This window comes from Scyliorhinus torazame, chromosome 7 (genome assembly GCF_047496885.1).
Source record: "Scyliorhinus torazame isolate Kashiwa2021f chromosome 7, sScyTor2.1, whole genome shotgun sequence".
Lineage (NCBI taxonomy): Eukaryota > Metazoa > Chordata > Chondrichthyes > Carcharhiniformes > Scyliorhinidae > Scyliorhinus > Scyliorhinus torazame.
In genome coordinates, this window is record NC_092713.1 from 134,991,246 (window position 1) to 135,015,121 (window position 23,876).

At 51.6% G+C, this 23,876-nt stretch overlaps 1 protein-coding gene across 2 annotated transcripts in view; it reads left to right on the top strand.

The window, feature by feature from the left end:
• LOC140426581 (coiled-coil domain-containing protein 190) overlaps positions 1-23,876 on the top strand; it is a 105,492-nt gene that overhangs the window by 61,214 nt on the left and 20,402 nt on the right. The window contains exon 1 of one of the 2 annotated variants that reach the window (XM_072511523.1): positions 17,093-17,290. The exons of the other annotated variant lie outside the window; for it this stretch is intronic. The gene's annotated coding sequence lies outside the window, so the exon portion shown is untranslated. Of the gene's footprint in view, positions 1-17,092; positions 17,291-23,876 lie in introns of those variants that run through there. 2 annotated transcript variants of the gene reach the window in all.

The window sequence follows — 23,876 nt, forward strand, 5'->3', positions numbered from 1 at the left end:
GCATAGACTGGTTAGGACAGGCATAGGTCTTTAGTTTAATCTAACATCGTGTTAACCCACAGTGAAAGTATGTTCAACAGTTTCTAACTTAATAAAATAGTGTTGTACTATTTTAAGTGTTGGTGGCCTGTATGTGTTCCATGGATCCAGAGCACCCAACACATCATGGTACCAGTAGTTGAGGAATATTAGAACTTCTTAGACCTACCTGTGAGTGATCTGCCTTCCACCAGCATACAGCCATCCTGCAAAATGGACAGCGTCCGCCCGCCGCCGCCGCTCCGCATCACCGGTAACCTAGGGGCCAACTGGAAGATATTCAAACAACGCTTCCAGCTCTATCTTGAAGCCACAGACCGGGAAGATGCCTGACACCAGGAAGATCGCTCCCTTCCTATCCACGGCTGGGGAACATGCCATCCACATTTTCAATTCCCTCACCTTTGCTGATGATGAAGATAAATCAAAATTCAAAACGGTCCTCCTCAAATTTGACACTTATGGCAGCATAGAGGTGAAAGAAAGTTTCGAGCGCTATGTTTTCCAACGGCGTTTGCAGGGTAAGGATAGACCTTTCCAGTCCTTTCTCACCCACCTCCGCATCCTTGCGCAGTCCTGTAATTACGGGCCTACCTCCGACTCCATGATACGCGACCAGATCGTTTTCGGTGTTCAGTCGGACCCCCTACGCCAGCAGCTCCTCAAGGTAAAGCAGCTCACCCTAGCGACTGCCTTCGAGACCTGCGTGCTACACGAACACGCCACTAGTCGGTATTCCCACATCCAAGCGGCTGAAACGTTGCGGCAAGGTCCCCACGAGGCAGAACGGGTCCAAGCAATCAAGCAACTCCAGGACCTCAGCCTGGATGAGGGCGGCCATTTTGCACGCTTTTCGCAGACTCCCGCGCTTGTGTGCACCGAACGAGGGGACGGCGACGTCGACGAACGTACTGCGCAGGCGCGCACCATGTGCGACCACACTGTGCATGCACTGTGGCGCAGCGAACGTACTGCCGCTACAACGTGCGGCAACTGTGGCTCCGCCCACTTAAAACGGCAATGCCCTGCCAAATCCCGACAATGCCTGAGATGTGGCAAACTTGGCCACTATGCTGCTTTATGCAGATCAGCTCAGCCTGTTTCTGACTTAATAAAATACTGTTGCACTATTTTAAGTGTTGGTGGCCTGTACATGTTCCACGGATCCACAGCACCCAACACATCAAACATGAGGAGTTGTCAGCGAGCATCCAGCACCTGCAGGTGCAGTTGGAGGAGTCCAACCGTGTGCAGGAGAAGGAGGTGGTGCGGACCATGCGTGCCACCCAGGCCAACACCGCACGGGTGGCATCCACGGGGTATGCATTAAGGGCGAGGGATTGAGCTATGGATCAGAATGTCCAAGGCATGGGGCATTCTGTGCAGGGTTGCTGCCTCACAGGCAACAATGTTCCAGAGCCACCTGGAAATTGCAGAAGCGCTCCTGAGTGTGGTCCAGTCACAGCAGGCCGTGGCTGGGAATGTTGGCGGCATCACCCAGGTGCTGGCCGACATGGCGCAGACACAGAGGGAGTTGGCGCAGTCACTGGCTAATATGATACAGGCCCAGAAGGTGGTGGCACAGCCAATAGGTGATGTGGCGCAGTCACAGAGGGCGATGGTCCACTTCCTGTGCTCATGGCCGTGAACATGCAGACCCTGGTCGAGGCCAGAGCGGAACTCCGGAACTGGCAGTGCCAGGTTGGGGGGGGGGGGGGGGCCTCAGGGGATAGCTCCACTCACCCCCCCCCCCCCGTCCCATGGAGTAGCCCGGGGGCTAACTGGCACTCCGAGGGAGAAGGAGGTGATAGGACCTATACCGGTGATTCCTGCAGGTGAGATGCCGGAACATTGCAGCACCTCGGACCTCCCCCTCCCCCACACCCCAACTTATATCCCTGGCGCATCTGGTGGGCAGCGGGCAGAACAGGATGGCACCACCCCTCCTGGGACACCCGATCAGCAGCTGGGCCCATGTAGTCCAGGTGTTGCAGTCCAGTCCCAGCCCCAGAAGACAGTCGCCAATGGGGACCCAGGTCACAGGGTGCAATCACAGCAGGCCGCCTCCACTCCTGCTGTACCATCTGGGGATCCACCTAGGCCTAGCATTTGGGCCCGTAAGGCCAGAAAGTTAGACACCAGCTAAGTCGGCACGGGTGCAGGGCACAGTTTAGTGATAGGGGCTAGGGCTCGTATCTGTAAATATTTGTGTACATTAACACTGTCACAATCTGCCTCGGTGCTCTGTCAAATGGGTGTGAGGGGTGGGCTGGTCAGAGAGGGGGTGCGTGGGGGGGGGAATGGGCGGATGTTGTGGGTGGCCAGGACTCCCCACACTCCCCCAGACTGTCCCCACCACTGTCATGCCAGGGATCCAATGGCACCATGTGATGGGATGACCAGCTCACATGCAGAGATGACCCAGGTGGAAATTGCTACCATGGGCAGAAGTCAGATGTTGTCATACGATGCGGAGCACCAGAGCTCATCACAGAGCGGGTTGTCACCATACTCCATCCCATGGACCATAGCCAGTGTTACTGCCAAACCAGGGCCCACACACTGTAGTGCAGCAGGTATGTATCATGGAGGGGGTTGCTGGCATGGGGGTGGCTTGGGAGGGAAAGGGTGGGGGTGGGTTGCAGTGTCCATGCCCCCCCACTCTCCAGTCGGTGAACCTGGAGGCGATCAGAGCGTCTTGTGCGCGTTAGCCCTGAGGCTACACGTTGTGCGGCCTCCTGTGCCTGTCTGGGCTCCATGTTCTGCCCATCCACATCTTCCACTGAATCCTCCTTGTTGGACGAGGCCTGGTGTTTCTCCTCCTCCTCCAACACGTCGCCCCTCTGCTGCGCGATGTTGTGGAGGACGCAGCAGGCCGCCACGATGCTGGCGACCCTCTCAGCATCATACTGGAGGGCCCCTCTAAAGCGTTCCAGGCATCTGACCCGCATCTTCAGGAGGCCGAAGCACCGCTTGATCATGCTCCTGGTCGCTGCATGGACGTCGTTGTAGCGGGCCTTAGAACATAGAACATTACAGTGCAGTACAGGCCCTTCGGCCCTCGATGTTGCGCCGACCTGTGAAACCACTCTAAAGCCCATCTACACTATTCCCTTATTGTCCATATGTCTATCCAATGACCATTTGAATGTCCTTAGTGTTGGCGAGTCCACTACTGTTGCAGGCAGGGCATTCCACGCCCTTACTACTCTCTGAGTAAAGAACCTACCTCTGACATCTGTCCTATATCTATCTCCCCTCAATTTAAAGGTATGTCCCCTCATGCTAGACATCACCATCCAAGGAAAAAGGCTCTCACTGTCCACCCGATCCAATCCTCTGATCATCTTGTATGCCTCAATTAAGTCACCTCTTAACCTTCTTCTCTCTAGCGAAAACAGCCTCAAGTCCCTCAGCCTTTCCTCATAAGATCTTCCCTCCATACCAGGCAACATTCTGGTAAATCTCCTCTGCACCCTTTCCAATGCTTGCACATCCTTCCTATAATGCGGCGACCAGAACTGCACGCAATACTCCAAATGCGGCCGCACCAGAGTTTTGTATAACTGCAACATGACCTCATGGCTCCTAAACTCAATCCCTCTACCAATAAAAGCTAACACACCGTACGCCTTCTTAACAGCCCTTGGCATAGGTATGTTGTCTCTGGATAGGTGTGACCAGACACAACCGCAGTAGATAACCCCTGTCACCCAGGAGCCAAACCCACAGCTCAGATGGGCTAGACAGCTGGTTTGTGATACAGAACAAGGCCAGCAGCGCAGGTTCAATTCCAGTACGAACTGAGAATTCTGAATTCACCCTCTGTGTACCCGAACAGGCGCCAGAATGTGGCGACTAGGGGCTTTTCACAGTAACTTCATTGCAGTGTTAATGTAAGCCTACTTGTGACAATAAAGATTATTTATTTATTTTATGGAGATGTTCTGGTGAACATATTGGCGATTTAAACCCCAGTACGTACATGGAGGCATTCTGGTGAAGACATTGGGAATTTAATCTCACAGTGTGTACATGGAGATGTTCTGGTGAACACATTGGAGATTTAAACCCCAGTATGTACATGGAGGCATTCTGGTGAACACATTGGATATTTAACCTCACAGTGTGTACATGGAGATGTTCTGGTGAACACATTGGGAATTTAATCTCACAGTGTGTACATGGAGATGTTCTGGTGAACACATTGGAGATTTAAACCCCAGTATGTACATGGAGGCATTCTGGTGAACACATTGGATATTTAACCTCACAGTGTGTACATGGAGATGTTCTGGTGAACATATTGGCGATTTAAACCCCAGTATGTACATGGAGATGTTCTGGTGAACACATTGGAGATTTAACCTCACAGTGTGTACATGGAGATGTTCTGGTGAACACATTGGAGATTTGATCCCACAGTGTGTACATGGAGATGTTCTGGTGAACACATTGGAGATTTGATCCCACAGTGTGTACATGGAGATGTTCTGGTGATCACATTGGAGATTTGATCCCACAGTGTGTACATGGAGATGTTCTGGTGAACACATTGGAGATTTGATCCCACAGTGTGTACATGGAGATGTTCTGGTGAACACATTGGAGATTTGATCCCACAGTGTGTACATGGAGATGTTCTGGTGAACACATTGGAGATTTGATCCCACAGTGTGTACATGGAGATGTTCTGGTGAACACATTGGAGATTTGATCCCACAATGTGTACATGGAGATGTTCTGGTGATCACATTGGAGATTTGATCCCACAGTGTGTACATGGAGATGTTCTGGTGATCACATTGGAGATTTGATCCCACAGTGTGTACATGGAGATGTTCTGGTGAACACATTGGAGATTTAACCTCACAGTCTGTACATGGAGATGTTCTGGTGATCACATTGGCGATTTAATCCCACAGTGTGTACATGGAGATGTTCTGGTGATCACATTGGAGATTTAATCCCACAGTGTGTACATGGAGATGTTCTGGTGAACACATTGGCGATATATTCCCACAGTGTGTACATGGAGATGTTCTGGTGATCACATTGGAGATTTGATCCCACAGTGTGTACATGGAGATGTTCTGGTGATCACATTGGAGATTTGATCCCACAGTGTGTACATGGAGATGTTCTGGTGAACACATTGGAGATTTAACCTCACAGTCTGTACATGGAGATGTTCTGGTGATCACATTGGAGATTTGATCCCACAGTGTGTACATGGAGATGTTCTGGTGAACACATTGGCGATATATTCCCACAGTGTGTACATGGAGATGTTCTGGTGATCACATTGGAGATTTAATCCCACAGTGTGTACATGGAGATGTTCTGGTGAACACATTGGCGATATATTCCCACAGTGTGTACATGGAGATGTTCTGGTGATCACATTGGAGATTTGATCCCACAGTGTGTACATGGAGATGTTCTGGTGAACACATTGGAGATTTAATCCCACAGTATATACATGGAGATGTTCTTGTGAACACATTGGAGATTTGATCCCACAGTGTGTACATGGAGATGTTCTGGTGAACACATTGGAGATTTAATCCCACAGTATATACATGGAGATGTTCTGGTGAACACATTGGAGATTTGATCCCACAGTGTGTACATGGAGATGTTCTGGTGAACACATTGGAGATTTAATCCCACAGTATATACATGGAGATGTTCTTGTGAACACATTGGAGATTTGATCCCACAGTGTGTACATGGAGATGTTCTGGTGAACACATTGGAGATTTGATCCCACAGTGTGTACATGGAGATGTTCTGGTGATCACATTGGAGATTTGATCCCACAGTGTGTACATGGAGATGTTCTGGTGATCACATTGGAGATTTGATCCCACAGTGTGTACATGGAGATGTTCTGGTGAACACATTGGAGATTTGATCCCACAGTGTGTACATGGAGATGTTCTGGTGATCACATTGGGGATTTTTCCCCACAATGTGTACATGGAGATGTTCTGGTGATCACATTGGAGATTTGATCCCACAGTGTGTACATGGAGATGTTCTGGTGATCACATTGGAGATTTGATCCCACAGTGTGTACATGGAGATGTTCTGGTGATCACATTGGAGATTTGATCCCACAGTGTGTACATAGAGATGTTCTGGTGAACACATTGGAGATTTGATCCCACAGTGTGTACATGGAGATGTTCTGGTGAACACATTGGGGATTTGATCCCACAGTGTGTACATAGAGATGTTCTGGTGAACACATTGGGGATTTGATCCCACAGTCTCTACATGGAGGTGTTTTGGTGAACACATTGGCGATTTATTCCCACAGTGCGTACATGGAGACGTTATGTCGAACACATTGGAGATTTATTCCCACAGCATGTACATGGAGCAGTTCTGGTGAGCACATTGGGGATTTATTCCCACTGGGTGTACATGAATATGTTGTGGCAAACACATTGGGGGTTAGATCCCACAGTGTGTACATGGAGATGTTCTGGCGAACACATTGACGATTTATTCCCACAGTATGTACATGGAGATGTTCTGATGATCACATTGGAGATTTGATCCCACAGTGTGTACATGGAGATGTTCTGGTGAACACATTGGGGATTTGATCCCACAGTGTGTACATGGAGGCGTTCTGGTGAACACATTGGGGATTTAAACCCACAGTGTGTACATGAAGATGTTCTGGTGAACACATAGGCGATTTATTCCCACAATGTGTACATGGAGGCATTCTGGTGAACACATTGGGGATTTGATCCCACAGTGTGTACATGGAGGCATTCTGGTGAACATATTGGGGATTTAATCCCATGATGTGTGCCTTTTGATTTTAACAGGACTCCTGCCCAGAACCATGCCTGATTAACAAGGCTGGCTACCTATTGGCCCGGGGGGTGCTGCAATGGAGGCCGCTAGAAGCAGTAGCTTTCCTGCTGCTTGAGGTAGAGATTGTGAGAGAGGGGTTGGTATCATGCGGTTAGTAGGATCAGGGGAGGTGAATGCAGGTAGAGAATTCAGCTGGGGTTAAGGGTTTTGAGGAGTTGGAGGGAGAAGACGAGTCAGTGACAGACTCTGTGATCATTGGGTGGTATCTGATAGCTGAGGAACCTTCCAGTTTTTACTTGCGAGCTGGGAGTACACTTGCTTCTCCAGTCTTCAACCTGGAAATGTGCTGGAAAAGAAGTTACCTCCTTATTGAAACATTGCTGGTCACCTTGACAGTCCTTTAGCTGTCGGGTTTTCCTGAAGCAAAAATATAATCTTAGAGATGAAGCCTCAATAAAAGATTTAAATGAGCCCCCCACTTCCTGGGATCTCCCTGTTGCAGATTCAAGGCAATTTGGTTTCTGTGTTTTTTACATTTTAACTTCCAACACAACCCTGGCCATTTTGGGGATTAAAGTGACCCCATTTTCTCTATGCCGACCCTATCAAACCCCTTCATAATTTGAAGGCATTTATCAGTCATTCGCCCCTCAGCTTTCAGCTGTCAAGAGAAAGAGGACTAGTCTGGGGACTTCCCGTGGAGGCCCTGGAGTGAGTGGTCGCACACAGGGTGGCTCCTACTTGAAGGCATTGGTTTTCGCTCCTTCTACCTGAACGTTGGGGAATTTCGGCGGAAAAGTTATGCGGAGAGTGGAGAGGGATTAGTTTTCCCTCGAATGGGCCTGTCTGTGGGTTACCAAACCCGTCAGAAGACAGTGAGAGCCCTGGCTAAGAGGTTGGAGGAGACTCGTGGAGCAGCATCAATTGCAAAAATGGCGGAGGGGGAAGGGTCTTCATTGACTGGAGAGGTGCCAATGGAGCAGTTGATGAACTTCATTAAGGACGAATTTCGGCAGAAGCGAAAAGAAATGCAGAGTGGCTGGTTAAAGGCAATTGAGGGGGCAGTGGTAACTCTTTGCGGGACTTTGGGATGGATGGAAAGAGCCTGGATGTGCAGTGGCCGATGATCCAAGAGGTGGAGAAGGTGGTGTCTGACCAGAGTGACCGGATTGTGTCGTTGGAGGTGGAGATGCCGATCCTGGGGGACATGTGTAAGATGCTGCAAGCAATGGTAGAAGACCAAGAAAACATGTCCAAGCGGCAAAATCTTCGGATTGGGGGCCTACCGGAGGGATTGGAAGGAACAAGTGCAATGGGCTACGTCACGAGGATACTGGCCAGGTTTGTTGATGAGAAGGAGCTGGACAAGGCACTGGAGGTGGATCAGGCCCATTGGTCCCTGAGGCAGAGGCCAAGAGCAGGGGAGCTGCCGTGGGTGATGAGTGTGCGGATGCAGAAGTTCCAGGACAAGGAAAAGATTCAGAGGTGGGCCAGGGTGCAATGGGATTGCAATTGGGAAGGACACCAAATCCGGATTTATCAGGACATTGGTGCTCAGCTGACCAAGAGACCGGCGGGTATCAGCAAGGCCGAGGGCAGTGTTGTACCGGCACCAGATTGGTTTGAACTGCTGTACCAGCCAGATTTTGAATCGCTTTCGATGGCCAGGAATATTACTTTGGGACCCTGACAGAGGCGGATGCCTTTATTAAGGAACATAAGCTGGGGGAGGGCTGAAGGGGGAGCATGGGTGGAGGCTCTGCCTCTGTTGAATTTTGTTATCTGTTTGCCGATTGGGAAAGGTTATTATGGGGGTGGTTGTACTCCCCTTTTTCGTATTTTTTGTGTATTTTCTTTGTATTTATGTACTGAAGTTTATTGCTGCTTTTTTCGGAGGGGGTTCTTCGTTGTTGGGGATATAGTGTTTAATTGTATTGCACTCAGTTGGTGATGTTCTGTGCAGTGCATGAGGGGTTGATATGGGTCAGGGTGGGGCAGTGGGGTGGCTCATGAATGCTCTATAGGGGGCCATTTTTGGGTGATGTTTCTCACATTTGGTTAGGTACAGCATATGGTGGGGTAGGGCCAGGGAGGAGGTCTGGAGAGAAACAACGGGGCGGGGGTGGTGCAGGTGGAATGGGTAGAGGGGGTGCGGATGTTGGGTTTTTGGGTTTGGGCCTTCAGGTGGAAGTTGCCACGCTAGTGAGAAATGCTAGTGAACGGAAGTGAAGTGGGGAGGGGAGCGCTGCGGTGGATAGCCAGTGTGTGGGAGGGGGAAGGGGAAAATGGGTGTGGGGTGGGGCGAAGGGGGTTGAGGGCGGGGGAGGGGAGAGGCGGCGTGGCAGTTATGGAGGGTGGGTTTGGTCATGGACGGGACGGGGGGTCCATCTTGGGTGGGCCTGATTCAGAATGGGGATGGGGGGGGGTCGGAAGCCTTTGGTGAGAATCGTGACCTGGAATGTCCGCGGGCTAAATGGACCAGTTACGCGGTCCCGCGTGTTCGCGCACTTGAAAGGTTTGAGAGCAGAGGTATTTACCTGCAGGAGATGCACCTTTGGGTGAAAGATCAGGTGAGGCTGAGGAGGGGCTGGATGGGGCAAGTGTTCCACTTGGAGTTTGACTCGAAGTCAATAGGGGGTCGCCAAACCCTTGAACAAGAAAATTGGGTTTACGTGAGCTAGGGAAGGTTTGTGATGCTAAGTGGGTGTTAGTTGGGACTCCGGCGGTGTTGATGAATGAGTATGTGCATAATTGGGATAATGCCGGTGTTATAACCTGCCTACTGACGATTGGCTGGGGACTAATGATTATCCCACAATCCTATGGGAGTATGAACTTCCCCAATGAGGGGGCGGAGAAACTCCTACTATAAATAAGCTGGCCAGTCCAGGAACCAAGAGGAAGGAGAAGGTAGCAAGGGAAGTTACTGCTACTACTATGTATATATTGTTATAGTAAATAAACTTTATTATTTTGTATCCTTAAAACTCGTGCTGGATTCTTCGGGGCCTTTACAAAACTGGCGACGAAGGTAAAAGTGAATAGCTGTCTACACTGCTGAAGCCACCTCCCTGGATTTTAGTTGGATACAGGTTGGAAGTTGTTTTCTATTATACCATGCCTCTGTACGGACGTTTGGATGTTTTTGATGCTGCGCTGGAAAGCTGGAACCAGTACACGCAACGGATGCGTTACTATTTCCGGGCAAACAATATCACTGAAAACGAGCGCCAGGTATTCATATTGCTCACCGCCTGCGGGCCGCATACGTTTGGGGTGATTAGGAGCCTTACGTACCCAGCTGCGCCGGACACCAAAACGTTTGACGAACTTGTGAATATAGTGGGGCAACACTTTAACCCAACCCCGTCCACGATAGTCCAGCGTTACCGGTTTAATACCGCTGAGAGGACCCCTGGAGAATCCCTTGCTGATTTTTTTATCCAGGCTACGCGGGATTGCGGAATACTGTGACTATGGTGAGACCTTGTCAGAAATGTTACGCGACCGTTTGGTTTGCGGTATTAACAATGCGGCCACCCAGAGAAAGTTGTTAGCGGAGCCAACATTGACTTTTCAACAGGCAATACAAATAGTCTTGTCCCGAGAGAGCGCAGAGCGAGGAGTACAGGAGCTACAGGGAATGGAAGTGCATGCCTTGGGGCGAAACCCTTTCCGCCCAAAAATGTCCCCCCGCACTCCTGCGGTACCTTGGGCGAGGCAACGACCAGACCGACGCCAGTGGCCATCGGACATTCCTCCCCGAAGGGAGCCTTCTCCAGAGCCAATGGATGAGGAGCCATGTCCGTGTCAGACTTGTAGGCGCCGACCCCATCGCGGACGGCGGTCCTGGGGACGCCAGAGGCGCCGTCGTTCCGACCGAAACTGGGACCAGCCCAGGGGCCGTAACTGGGACCAGCCCAGAGGCCGCACCTTCCATGTGGATGAACCTGCGGCGACCACTCCTGAGGACGTGGAGACGGAGGACGACTGCCTGCAGCTGCATTGTGTGGCAGCTCCCCGTGTGGCCCCCATTAAGGTGACAGTACGGGTCAATGGCCACCCGCTGGAGATGGAGTTGGATACTGGCGCAGCGGTCTCCGTGATCGGCCAGAGGACATTCGACCGCATCAAGCAGGGTATACAGACCCTTACACTAACTGACTCACAGGCCAGGTTGGCCACCTACACGGGGGAACCACTGGACATTGCAGGAACTACAATGACCCCTGTTGTCTATGGACGCCAGGAGGGGCGTTTCCCACTTATCGTAGTGCGTGGCCATGGGCCCAGCCTGTTGGGTCGGGACTGGTTGCGCCATTTGCAGTTGCAATGGCAGCACATCCACCAAACAGTTTCTGGAGGGTTGACTGAGGTGCTAGGACGATACCCAGAGGTATTCCAGCCTGGTCTGGGGAAAATAAAAGGGGCCGTAGCCCGTATCCAAGTTGAACCAGGAGCCACACCGCGCTATTTCCGGGCGCGCCCAGTGCCTTACGCTTTGCTCGAGAAGGTAGAAGGGGAGCTCACTCGTTTGGAGAGTTTGGGTATTATCAGGCCTGTCCGTTTTGCTGACTGGGCAGCACCAATTGTGCCAGTAATGAAGCCAGATGCCACAGTTCGCTTGTGTGGCGACTATAAACTTACAGTGAATACAGTTTCCCGACTCGACCGATACCCAATGCCTCGCATAAAGGATCTCTACGCGAAACTTGCAGGTGGACTCTCATTCACAAAATTAGATATGAGTCACGCCTACCTGCAGTTGGAGCTGGACCCTGCCTCCCGACCATATGTAACAATTAACACACACCGGGGCCTGTATGAATATACACGGTTGCCCTTTGGAGTATCCTCTGCCTGCGCAATTTTTCAACGTGTTATGGAGGGCATTTTGAGAGGTTTACCACGTGTGGCTGTCTACCTAGATGACGTGTTGATTACAGGGACGTCGGAGCAAGAGCATTTGGAAAATCTGGAGGCTGTCCTTAAACGCCTTTCGGAGGCTGGAGTCCGTTTACGTCACACAAAGTGCGTATTTCAGGCAAAAGAAGTAGTCTACCTAGGTTATCGGGTGGACCGCGAGGGCCTGCACCCCGTCGCAGAGAAGGTGCGTGCAATTCAACATGCCCCCACCCCGACTGACACTTCGCATCTTCGTTCTTTTCTCGGTCTCGTAAACTATTACGGGAAGTTCCTCCCCAATCTGGCAACTACGCTGGCCCCCTTACACCTGCTGCTAAAGAAAAATCACACCTGGGTTTGGGGTCAGCCGCAAGAAACCGCTTTCCGGCGGGTAAAGCAACAATTGTCGTCGTCTGGGTTACTAACCCACTATGATCCGGGAAAGCCTTTGCTCGTCACATGTGATGCATCCCCGTATGGTATTGGGGCTGTCCTGTCCCACAAGATGGAGAACGGGGCCGAGCGACCGATAGCTTTCGCCTCCCGCACATTGACTGCAGCGGAGAAGAAGTACGCGCAGATCGAGAAGGAGGGCCTGGCAGTGGTTTTCGCAGTGAAACGCTTCCACCAGTATGTGTACGGCCGCCATTTCACTATCGTGACTGATCATAAGCCCCTGCTGGGTCTCTTCAGAGAGGATAAGCCGATACCGCCCATTGCTTCTGCACGGATCCAGCGCTGGGCTTTGTTGCTTGCTGCATATGAGTATTCTCTGGAGCACAAACCAGGTGCGCAGATAGCAAATGCCGACGCACTGAGCCGATTGCCTTTATCGACCGGCCCCATGTCGACCCCCACGACCGGTGAGGTGGTCGCAACCCTAAATTTTATGGACACCTTGCCTGTCACGGCATCACAGATCCGTGAGTGGACCCAGACGGAGCCAGTCCTGTCAAAGGTTCGGCACATAGTCCTGTATGGTGGGCAGCATAGACAGCTCCCAGGCGAGTTACGAGCATTTTCCTCCAAGCATTAAGAGTTCAGCGTGGAAGACGGCATCCTCTTGTGGGGGACGCGTGTGGTTGTCCCGGAAAAAGGCCAGGAGCTGATATTATCAGACTTGCACAATGGGCATCCGGGCGTGACCAAAATGAAAATGTTGGCCCGGAGTTATGTCTGGTGGCCAGGCCTCGACACCGACATTGAGAAGGTGGCCCAAAACTGCTCCATTTGCCAGGAGCATCAGAAGCTTCCGCCGGCCGCGCCCCTACATCACTGGGAATGGTCAGGGCGGCCTTGGGCACGCTTACATGCAGATTTCGCAGGCCCTTTTCAGGGATCCATGTTCCTCCTACTAATTGACGCCCAGTCCAAATGGCTGGAGGTGCATAAGATGCAGGGGATAACGTCCTGTGCAACAATTGAAAAAATGCGTTTATCATTTAGCACGCATGGCCTCCCCGAGGTGCTGGTCACGGATAATGGCACTCCATTCACGAGCGAGGAGTTTGCTAGGTTTACAAAGATAAACGGCATCCGCCATATCCGCACTGCCCCTTACCACCCGGCTTCAAATGGGTTGGCAGAGCGTGCAGTGCAAACATTCAAAAGAGGCCTAAAGAAGCAGTCTTCCGGATCAATGGACACGAGACTGGCTCGGTTTTTGTTTCCGTACAGGACCACCCCCCATACAGTGACTGGGGTAGCTCCCGCAGAACTCCTAATGGGCCGGAGACTTCGCACCCGCCTTAGTATGGTCTTCACGGACATTGGCGCAAAAGTACGCCGCACACAAGAACGGCAGGGACCGGGATTGTCTCAGCATCGTCCGATTCGGCAGTTTGCGCCCGGTGACCCAGTATTCGTGCGGAATTTTGCTGGTGGTGCCCAATGGGTTCCTGGGGTAATCTTTCGCCAAACGGGCCCTATATCGTACCAAGTGCAAGCCCAGGGTCGTCTCCAGCGAAAACATGTAGACCACGTCCGGTCCAGAAGATCATCCCCGCAAAAGATTCCCCGCCCCCGGAGCTCAGTTCAACAGCGGCAAAGACCAGAAACAAGGGAAGGTAGTCCTCCAAATCTTCCACTGGTGCCTCACTCAAAGCCTGCACAGGTCATGACGGGACCGAATGGGGACAGAGACGCTGACATGACGGAGGCAGCAGACTCTGACTCCGAGATGGAGACACAGGATGAATCAGAGGGGGAATCCTCGGGTCCACAGGCCGTGGATGTACAACCGCGCCGTTCATCACGGAAGCGCCGGTCTCCGTCTCGTTATACGCCGCCTGATCCAGCGCCGCGTGCAAATGGCGTCCGGCCTGCGGCCAAACGAGTTCGAGGCCTTCCTTCGCCAGGGCCTACGGTGGATTCCTTGGACTTTGGGGGGGAGGGATGTTATAACCTGCCTACTGACGATTGGCTGGGGACTAATGATTATCCCACAATCCTATGGGAGTATGAACTTCCCCAATGAGGGGGGCGGAGAAACTCCTACTATAAATAAGCTGGCCAGTCCAGGAACCAGGAGGAAGGAGAAGGTAGCAAGGGAAGTTACTGCTACTACTATGTATATATTGTTATAGTAAATAAACTTTATTATTTTGTATCCTTAAAACTCGTGCTGGATTCTTCGGGGCCTTTACAAAAGCCGGATTCATGAAGAGGCTAATAGGGGCAATCTCGGATTTGGACTCTCACCAGAGCTTTTAATTGTATTGTCATAGTCATAGAATTTACAGTGCAGAAGGAGGCCATTTGGCCCATCGAGTCTGCACCGGCTCTTGGAAAGATCACCCTACCCAAGGTCAACACCTCCACCCTATCCCCATAGCCCAGTAACCCCACCCAACACTAAGGGCAATTTTGGACACTAAGGGCAATTTATCAAGGCCAATCCATCTAACCTGCACATCTTTGGACTTTGGGAGGAAACCGGAGCACCCGGAGGAAACCCACGCACACACGGGGAGGATGTGCAGACTCCGCACAGACAGTTACCCAAGCCAGAATCGAACCTGCGACCCTAGAGCTGTGAAGCAATTGTGCTATCCACAATGCTACTGTGCTGCCCCATTGGAGCCTAGGGTGGATAGGTCGAGCCCTATGTCGCTGGGGAGGTCAAGAATGGCGTGAGAGCTGGGAGGATTTACGGAGAGGATGAGGATGGTAGATACGTGGAGGTTTGAGCACCAAGGCTATGGCGAGGGAAATTTCTGTTGTTGTTCGTGATGGACCCATTGGAAAACATGGGCACAATCATGGGTTTACTGGAGAGGTTTGAGACCATTTTGGGCTATAAATAGAATGTAGGGAAAAACAAGGTGTTCCCGGTGAATGCAGAGGGACGGGGGCGAACCTGGGGGCACTACCATTTCAGGTGGCAAGGGAGAGGTTCCGGTATTTGGGGGTTCAGGTAACGTGTGAGTGGGCCACGATGCATAGGTGGAATTTGCCCGAGTTGGTGGAGGAGATTAAGGGGTCCTTAAAAGGGTGGAATACGCCTGACATTGGCGAGGAAGATGCAGGTGGTGAAGATGAACATACCGCCAAGATTCCTGTTTGTGTTTCAGCCCCTCCCGATTTTCTTCTCCGAGGCCTTTTTTTGGAGAGTAAATGCATTAATCTCAGAATTTGTGTGGGCAGGGAAGGTGCCAAGGGTGAAGAGGGCTCTGTTACAAAGGCAGAGGTGGGAAGGGGGCTGGCGCTCCTAAATTTGTTGCATTACTATTGGGCAGCAAATGTGGAGGAGGTGAGAGGGTGGTGGGAAGGGGAGGGGAAGATTGGGTCTGGTTAGTGGAGGAGTCTTGTAAGGGTATGAGTTTGAGGGCTCTGGTGCCCTGCTGCCATTTGCCCTGAGGAAGTAGACGAGGAGTCTGGTGGTGGAGTCGTCCATAAAAAATTTAAACCAGCTGAGGAGGCACTTTTGGAGAAAGTGTTGCTCCCGGTTTGGGGGGGTGGGGGGGGGGGGGGGTGGTTGGGGGGGTGTAGGATTGGGATATATATATGGTGCCAGAGCTGCTGAAAGGGAAGATGTTGTGGCCTTCGTATGAAATGAAATCTCTGATTGCCCGGCGATGGGTACTTTTGAATTGGAGGTCGGCCATGTGTGGCATGGTTGGGTGACTTATATGAGTTTCTCAGGTTGGAGAAAATCATATTTGTCCTCAGGGGGTCAGAGGAGGGCTTTGAGGTGCGATGGAGGCCGTTCATAGCTATATGTGAGGAGCTGTTTGTCACGGGGAGGGGGGAGTAAATGGGGGGAAAATGTATAAACTGTTGGACGTTAAGGTTGTGTTATTATGTTTAATATGTTTGGAACAAAATACCTTTTTTTAAAAAAGGCTCAGTCTGTTCAGTCTTTCTGATAACATCCGTGTAAATCTTTTGGTGCATTCTCCCAAGTGTCTTTTCATAATATGAAGAATAGGAAAGTACACACGGGGATGGCACGGTGGCACAATGTTTAGCATGGCTGCCTCACCGCACCAGGGACCCAGAATTCCAGCCTTGGGTGACTGTGTGCAGTTGGCACATTCTCCCACTGTCTGCGTGGGTTTCCTTTGGTGCTCCGGTTTCCTCCCACAGTCCAAAAAATGCAGGATAGGTCATGCTAAATTGCCCCATGACGTCCAGGGATGTGAAAGTTAGTTGGGGTTACGTGGATAGGGTGAGGGAGTGGGCCTAGGTGGGGTGCTCTTTCAGAGGATTGGTTTGGATTCAATGGGCCAAATGTCTCCTGCGCTGTAGAGATTCTATAATTCACCCCCAGAATGTGGTCTATAACCAAGGTGCTATACAAGTTTCTCTGATTTTCAATTTTATTGCTCAGGAAATGTCCTTGGTTTGCATTTTAAAGCCATGTTGAACAATGTGACTCTTTTTAATGATACCCCCAGATTCTGCCCCATTTAGACTCTGAGGTTTTTAAAAAAATAACTGAACAGGATGAATCTGTGAAATAAAACCTCAGATTAAGGTTTAGTTGGAAGCCTTTAGTTGAGAAACATGCGATGATCCTTCCAAGAATATTTGATTCTGACCAAAGTTTTCTGCTGCAAACATTCACCTCCCGTTGTTTATTTCCCGATAAACTAAGTGATCTTGTTATGTTGATTTTTTAAAAAGTTATTTTGGTACGCCCTCCATCTCGTCACGTCACGCCCATCCCCTCACATCACGGCTTAAACTATTTTTACAAAGTAGGATTACAGCAAAATAAAAATAGGCTTGTTGTGACAAATTTTGACGGACAACTCGTTCCCAGTGGCAACGCTGTATTTAAAAGGCCGGTGTGCAGGCGAGCGGGCTGTTGAGTGAGGCGCTGCTTCACACAAAGCTGCCAACGGGCAACAGCAGCAGCCAGTGCGCAGAGAGGCAGCCCGGGTCAATGGGCTTCGGCATTGCAAGATCTCCCGCCGCCCACTCGCTGAAGGTGACCCTCAACAACAGCCTTCATCTCCCGCTGGGAGCACCCACTCGATTATCTCCTCTGAATTTCCCCGAGTGGGTAAGTGTAACTTTCTGAGAGTGTTACAGCTGGTGGAACCAGGCATGGGAACGCAATATAAAAAATAGCAGCCGAGTAGGAGAGGTATTGGAGAATGGTTTAATATAGTGTCTGTGCTCCATTAACCCCCTCTTGATGTGCAACTATTACTGCACACTGATTACTAGCCTCGCCAATTACAACCCTTATTGTTTTTAAAATTAAATTCTTTACTTATTACCAACTTTGAATCTTTTCCACCCATCCACCCAACATGAACTGCTGTCAGAATATTTTACCTATATAGCATATACCTGACTAGTCTATCCATTTTGTTTTAACAATTAACGTTGAAATATAAGCAGCAATTTGATAATGACCAGAGCAATTTGATAATGACCCAGAGGACAGATGGAACTTTGGTTTAATGTTTCATGTGGGGAAACTGGTACCTCTGACAGTGCAGCACTCCCTCAATCAACTGTCAGCCTATAATTTGTGCTTCCGAGTGGGACTTGAACCCAGGACCATCTGACTCGAGTGGTACAGATAAGAATAAACAAAAACAGAAAATGCTGGACAATCTCAGCAGGTCTGACCGCATCCTGTGGAGAGAGCAAACAGAGGTAACATTTCGAGTCTGGACAACTCTTTGTGCAGATGTGAATGAATTGGGTTTGCAGTATTGCAGGGCAGAGTTGTGTCTGAACAACCACTCTGTCTGGCTACTGGAACCCAGAGGAGTTGACCTTTTAAAAAATTCTTACGTGGGATGTGGGCTTCGCTGGATGGGCCTATTGCCCACCCCTAATTGCCCCTGGGCTGAGTAGCTTGTGAGGGCATTTAAGAGTCAACCATATTGCTGTGGGTCAGGAGTCACATGTAGGCCAGACCACGTAAGGGCGGGAGGTTTCCTTCTCAAGGACATTAATGAACCCGATGTGTTGCTGGCAGCGGAGATTGTTCCCCTCATTTCAATCTGTGCAAATCGACAGGTTGGAGCAGCAATTGGAAAACTTGCTGGTGCTCAGTTTTGGCAAGACTACACAGTTTTACCTGATTATATCTATCAGTGCTCTTGGACATGCGCAGTCAGGGACCCCCCAAGCCTTGATATTGACAACCTCCGCTGCATTTTCAATGTGAAAGTCAAAGCAGTGCCTTTACCTGGGGGAAAACCCAAAGAATTACAAAACGTTATATCCGAGAGCCCTGGTTTTGAAACTCTTGCACCTGCCGAGAATGGAATGCATTCAGATCGGAATGGCAGGGCATAAAGCACCAGTCCAAGTCCCAGGAATGCCCCAGTTTCAACAGATGTGTGGGATTAAAAACCCACATTAACTCACTGGAGTTAGCCAAGTGGGGTGGGTTCCTATAGAGGCAGTTCTCAGTAACTTGGGGCTGGATTTTCAGCCTCCCACATGATTGGATGTGTTTGGGGGGGGGGGGGGGGTGGTAGGTAGCTAAAAGTAGTCCAGCTACTTGAATAGGTGCAAAAGCAGTTGCAGGCTGCCCTGTGGCCACCCTCGCCAACCCTCACCTCAAACATACCGCACCCCCACCCTGAGCAGACACACCACACCACCCCCAACACACATACAACACCCCCCAACACACACACACAACACCCCCCAACACACACAACACCCCCTGACAACACACATCACAACACCCCTCAACACACACACACACAACACCCCCAATACACACACCACACACACACACAACACCCCCACCCAACATACTCACACTACACCCCCCCGCAACACACACAACACCCCCCACAACACACGCAGACACTCCCCCCAACACACACTCACCACACACACACCCCTCAACACCCCCCAACACTTACACACCACACACACACCCACCCCCCAACACATCCCCCCAACACACACATCACACACTCCGCACAGCTCCCCCAACATACACCCCCCCAACACACACACACACCCCCGAACACCCCCCCCCAACACACACACCGCACACCCCCAATACACCCTCAGCACACTCACACCAAATCCCCCAACACAGACACACCAACACCACATCCCGCAGCGCACACACCACATCCCGCAGCGCACACACCACATCCCGCAGCGCACACACCACATCCCGCAGCGCGCACACCACGTCCCGCAGCGCGCACACCACATCCCGCAGCGCACACACCACATCCCGCAGCGCGCACACCACATCCCACAGCACACACACCACATCCCGCAGCGCGCACACCACATCCCGCAGCGCGCACACCACATCCCGCAGCGCGCACACCACATCCCGCAGCGCGCACACCACATCCCGCAGCGCGCACACCACATCCCGCAGCGCGCACACCACATCCCGCAGCGCGCACACCACATCCCGCAGCGCGCACACCACATCCCGCAGCGCGCACACCACATCCCGCAGCGCGCACACCACATCCCGCAGCGCCCACACCACATCCCGCAGCGCCCACACCACATCCCGCAGCGCCCACACCACATCCCGCAGCGCCCACACCACATCCCGCAGCGCACACACCACATCCCGCAGCGCACACACCACATCCCGCAGCGCACACACCACATCCCGCAGCGCACACACCACATCCCGCAGCGCACACACCACATCCCGCAGCGCACACACCACATCCCGCAGCGCACACACCACATCCCGCAGCGCACACACCACATCCCGCAGCGCACACACCACATCCCGCAGCGCACACACCACATCCCGCAGCGCACACACCACATCCCGCAGCGCACACACCACATCCCGCAGCGCACACACCACATCCCGCAGCGCACACACCACATCCCGCAGCGCACACACCACATCCCGCAGCGCACACACCACATCCCGCAGCGCACACACCACATCCCGCAGCGCACACACCACATCCCGCAGCGCACACACCACATCCCGCAGCGCACACACCACATCCCGCAGCGCACACACCACATCCCGCAGCGCACACACCACATCCCGCAGCGCACACACCACATCCCGCAGCGCACACACCACATCCCGCAGCGCACACACCACATCCCGCAGCGCACACACCACATCCCGCAGCGCACACACCACATCCCGCAGCGCACACACCACATCCCGCAGCGCACACACCACATCCCGCAGCGCACACACCACATCCCGCAGCGCACACACCACATCCCGCAGCGCACACACCACATCCCGCAGCGCACACACCACATCCCGCAGCGCACACACCACATCCCGCAGCGCACACACACCACATCCCGCAACGCACACACACCACATCCCGCAGCGCACACACACCACATCCCGCAGCGCACACACACCACATCCCGCAGCGCACACACACCACATCCCGCAGCGCACACACACCACATCCCGCAACGCACACACACCACATCCCGCAGCGCACACACACCACATCCCGCAGCGCACACACACCACATCCCGCAGCGCACACACACCACATCCCGCAGCGCACACACACCACATCCCGCAGCGCACACACACCACATCCCGCAGCGCACACACACCACATCCCGCAGCGCACACACCACATCCCGCAGCGCACACACCACATCCCGCAGCGCACACACTACATCCCGCAGCGCACACACTACATCCCGCAGCGCACACACCACATCCCGCAGCGCGCACACCACATCCCGCAGCGCACACACCACATCCCGCAGCACACACACACCACACCCCGCAGCACACACACACCACACCCCGCAGCACACGCACCACACCCCCATCAATGCATACACCATACCTCCTCACAACACACACGCACCACAATGTCTCCCTACACCCATCCCCCCATCACACAGACCGCACCCCAAAAGGGAACAACAGATAATCCCAGTTTCTCCTCCAGGCAAAATCATTTCTTCATAAAGATAAACTCAAGTCTATAATTTTACTACCTATTCTAAGAGTTCCCTTAAAACATAAAAAGGGTGGCACAGTGGTTAGCACTGCTGCCTCATAGTGCCAGGGGCACGGGTTCAATCCCTGCCAGGGATGACTATCTGTGTGGAGTTTGCACTTTCTCCCTCTGTCTGCGTGGGTTTCCTCCGGGTGCTCCGTTTCCTCCCACAGTCCAGAGATGTGCAGGTTAGGTGGATTGGCCATGCTAAATTGTCCCTGAGTATCCAAAGATGTGCAGGTTCGGTGGGGTTACAGGGATAGGGCGGGGGAAGTGGGCCTAGGTAGGGTGCTGTTTCAGAAGGTCAGTGCAGACTCAATGGGCTGAATGGCCTCCTTCTACACTGTAGGAATTCTATGGCCAGCAGTCCTTAGCGTCGACCACAACGTCTACTAATCCTAATGCATTACCATAGCAGTAAAAGGATAAATGCATGAAACCAACTTCAAGGTGGTTTTCAAATTATTTTATGGGATGCGGGCAACACTGATTGGGTGAGCATTATTGCCCATCACTAAATACTCTTGAGAAGATGATGGTGAACCACCTTCTTGACCTGCTGGAGTTGATGTGGTGTAGGTACACACACTGCTGTTCCAAGGTTTTTAACCCAACAACCATGAAGGAACGATGATATAGGGTGCGATTCTCCGGCTGCATTGGGCTCTCACTTGAGCGCCACGCAGCCAGAGAATGCCAGGAAAGGCCTCCAGCAAGCCTCCCGACAGGCTCCACGCCTCCAGGAGTTCTCCGAAGTCCAAATGGGCGGGACCAAATGATGCTTGCGGAAATAGGCCATTAACCTACTTATGGCCTACTGCGCGGGATCCAGCAGCCTCCCTCGATTCTTCGGCCTCCCCAGCGAGGCTGCAGCCAGGCGGCGATCTGTGCTGGTCTACACAAACGTGGACCAGGCGGATGGCACCCGGGGAGGCCTCCTGGGCCACCAGAGACCCCAGGGTGGTCACGGTAAATGCAGGGTGGTTCTCTGGCACTCCCCCTAGAACACTGACACCCTGGCACTGCCAAGGTGCCCAGATGGCACTGCCAAGCCAGCAGGAGCACTGCCTGGGTGTCAGGGTGGCAGTGCACTGGTGCTCGAGTGCCAGAGTGGAACTGCCTAGGGTCAGGGGGCAAGGGGGACCATGCCCATGTAATGAGGGTGGAAAGGGGGGTTTGAAAGGTGGGGGAGTGCAAGGCAGATAAGTAGGGGCCTCAGGGAGGTTGTGGGGGTGATGGGTGGGGGTTCCAGGAGGAAGGGTGCTGTAAGGGTGCTTGGGGGGCCTGAAGAGGGGGGACCCCATAGCAGGGTGTACTCACTTGTGGTATGTGGGGTAGTGTCCATGTGTGTGGGGAGTGACCTTGCTCATGGGTGGGGAATGTGGGGGACCCAGCTGCCCAATTAGAGACCGGGGCACCTTTTCAAAATGGCGGCCTGATCTCTGAGTTCAGCTCCCCAGTGGTAAAAAATGTTTTGAAGTGTGGGCTAAACCGATGAGAAACTCCCCAGGGCCTAAAAAAGTGACTGAAGTGTCATTGAATAGCGGTGGGGAATTCGCCAGCTCCCTGAAAAACCCACCACAAATTAACTTTTAAATTTTTGGGGAGAATCGGGCCCATAATTCCAAGTCAGGATGGTATGTGGCTTACAGTGGAACATTTTTACAGGGGTGCTTTTCCCATGCACCTTCTGCCCTTGCTCTTCCAGATGGTAGTGGTTACAGGTTTGGAAGGTGCTGTCGAAGGAGCTTCAGTGAGTTGCTATTCAAATAGTAAGCACTGTTCAAGTTTCATCCTTATGGTTTATGCCGTCCTCTAGATCTCTGACTAGCTATAATCACTTCCATTTCTCAACTACTCTCTTTTGAAGCTGGTCAGACTCAACCTGGGAGCAAATCTTTTGTGTTGAATTCCCTGTTCAGAGGCAGCCTTCCTACTGATATCGTAAGCCTTACTTACAACCGCATCAGACAACATTCCTGCTTGTTACAGAAGGGAGAATTGCATTCAAAATATTTTCTCTCATGCTGCCTTTAACTAGCTATTCAAAAGATTAAAACATGATAGGGACTGAGAGGTACGAGCAAGTGTACAGATATGCCCTTCTTACCACTTAAGGTTACATAGCGTAGAGTACCTTCGCTTTCATTCAAATAAAACTTGTATTCTGTACGCAAACAAAAAAAAAAAGCCAAGATTTGGCAAGGACCCATCCTCGTGAAGCCATGAATTCAAACATTTTGAATATTTCAGGCAGATTTTAGAATGATCTTTTGTCAAACGTAAATCCTAGATACATGAATATAGTCAACATAAAACATTTCCGAACCACTGACAATGGGCACCAATTATTGAAGCTTTATAGCCAGGCAACCAAAAACAAAGACAAGCGTTTGACAGAGCAGATAATACAAATCCTAGTGAATGCCATCATTATAGTAGGAACATGATTACCTCAATCTTCAAAATGTTTTTGTGGCTTCATGAATGAAGAAATGGATGCAAAACACTTAAATAAGATTAGTGTAACTTTAGTGTAAACCTCCAAACTACCAAACCTGCATCGTTAATCTTCTGCTGACAAAATAATTTAAAATGTTTACATCAATGGGAAATTGAGTCTTAAAAAATCATACACAGCAAATCTTTCAAAGTTGTGCAATGATATATTTCTCCTCTAAC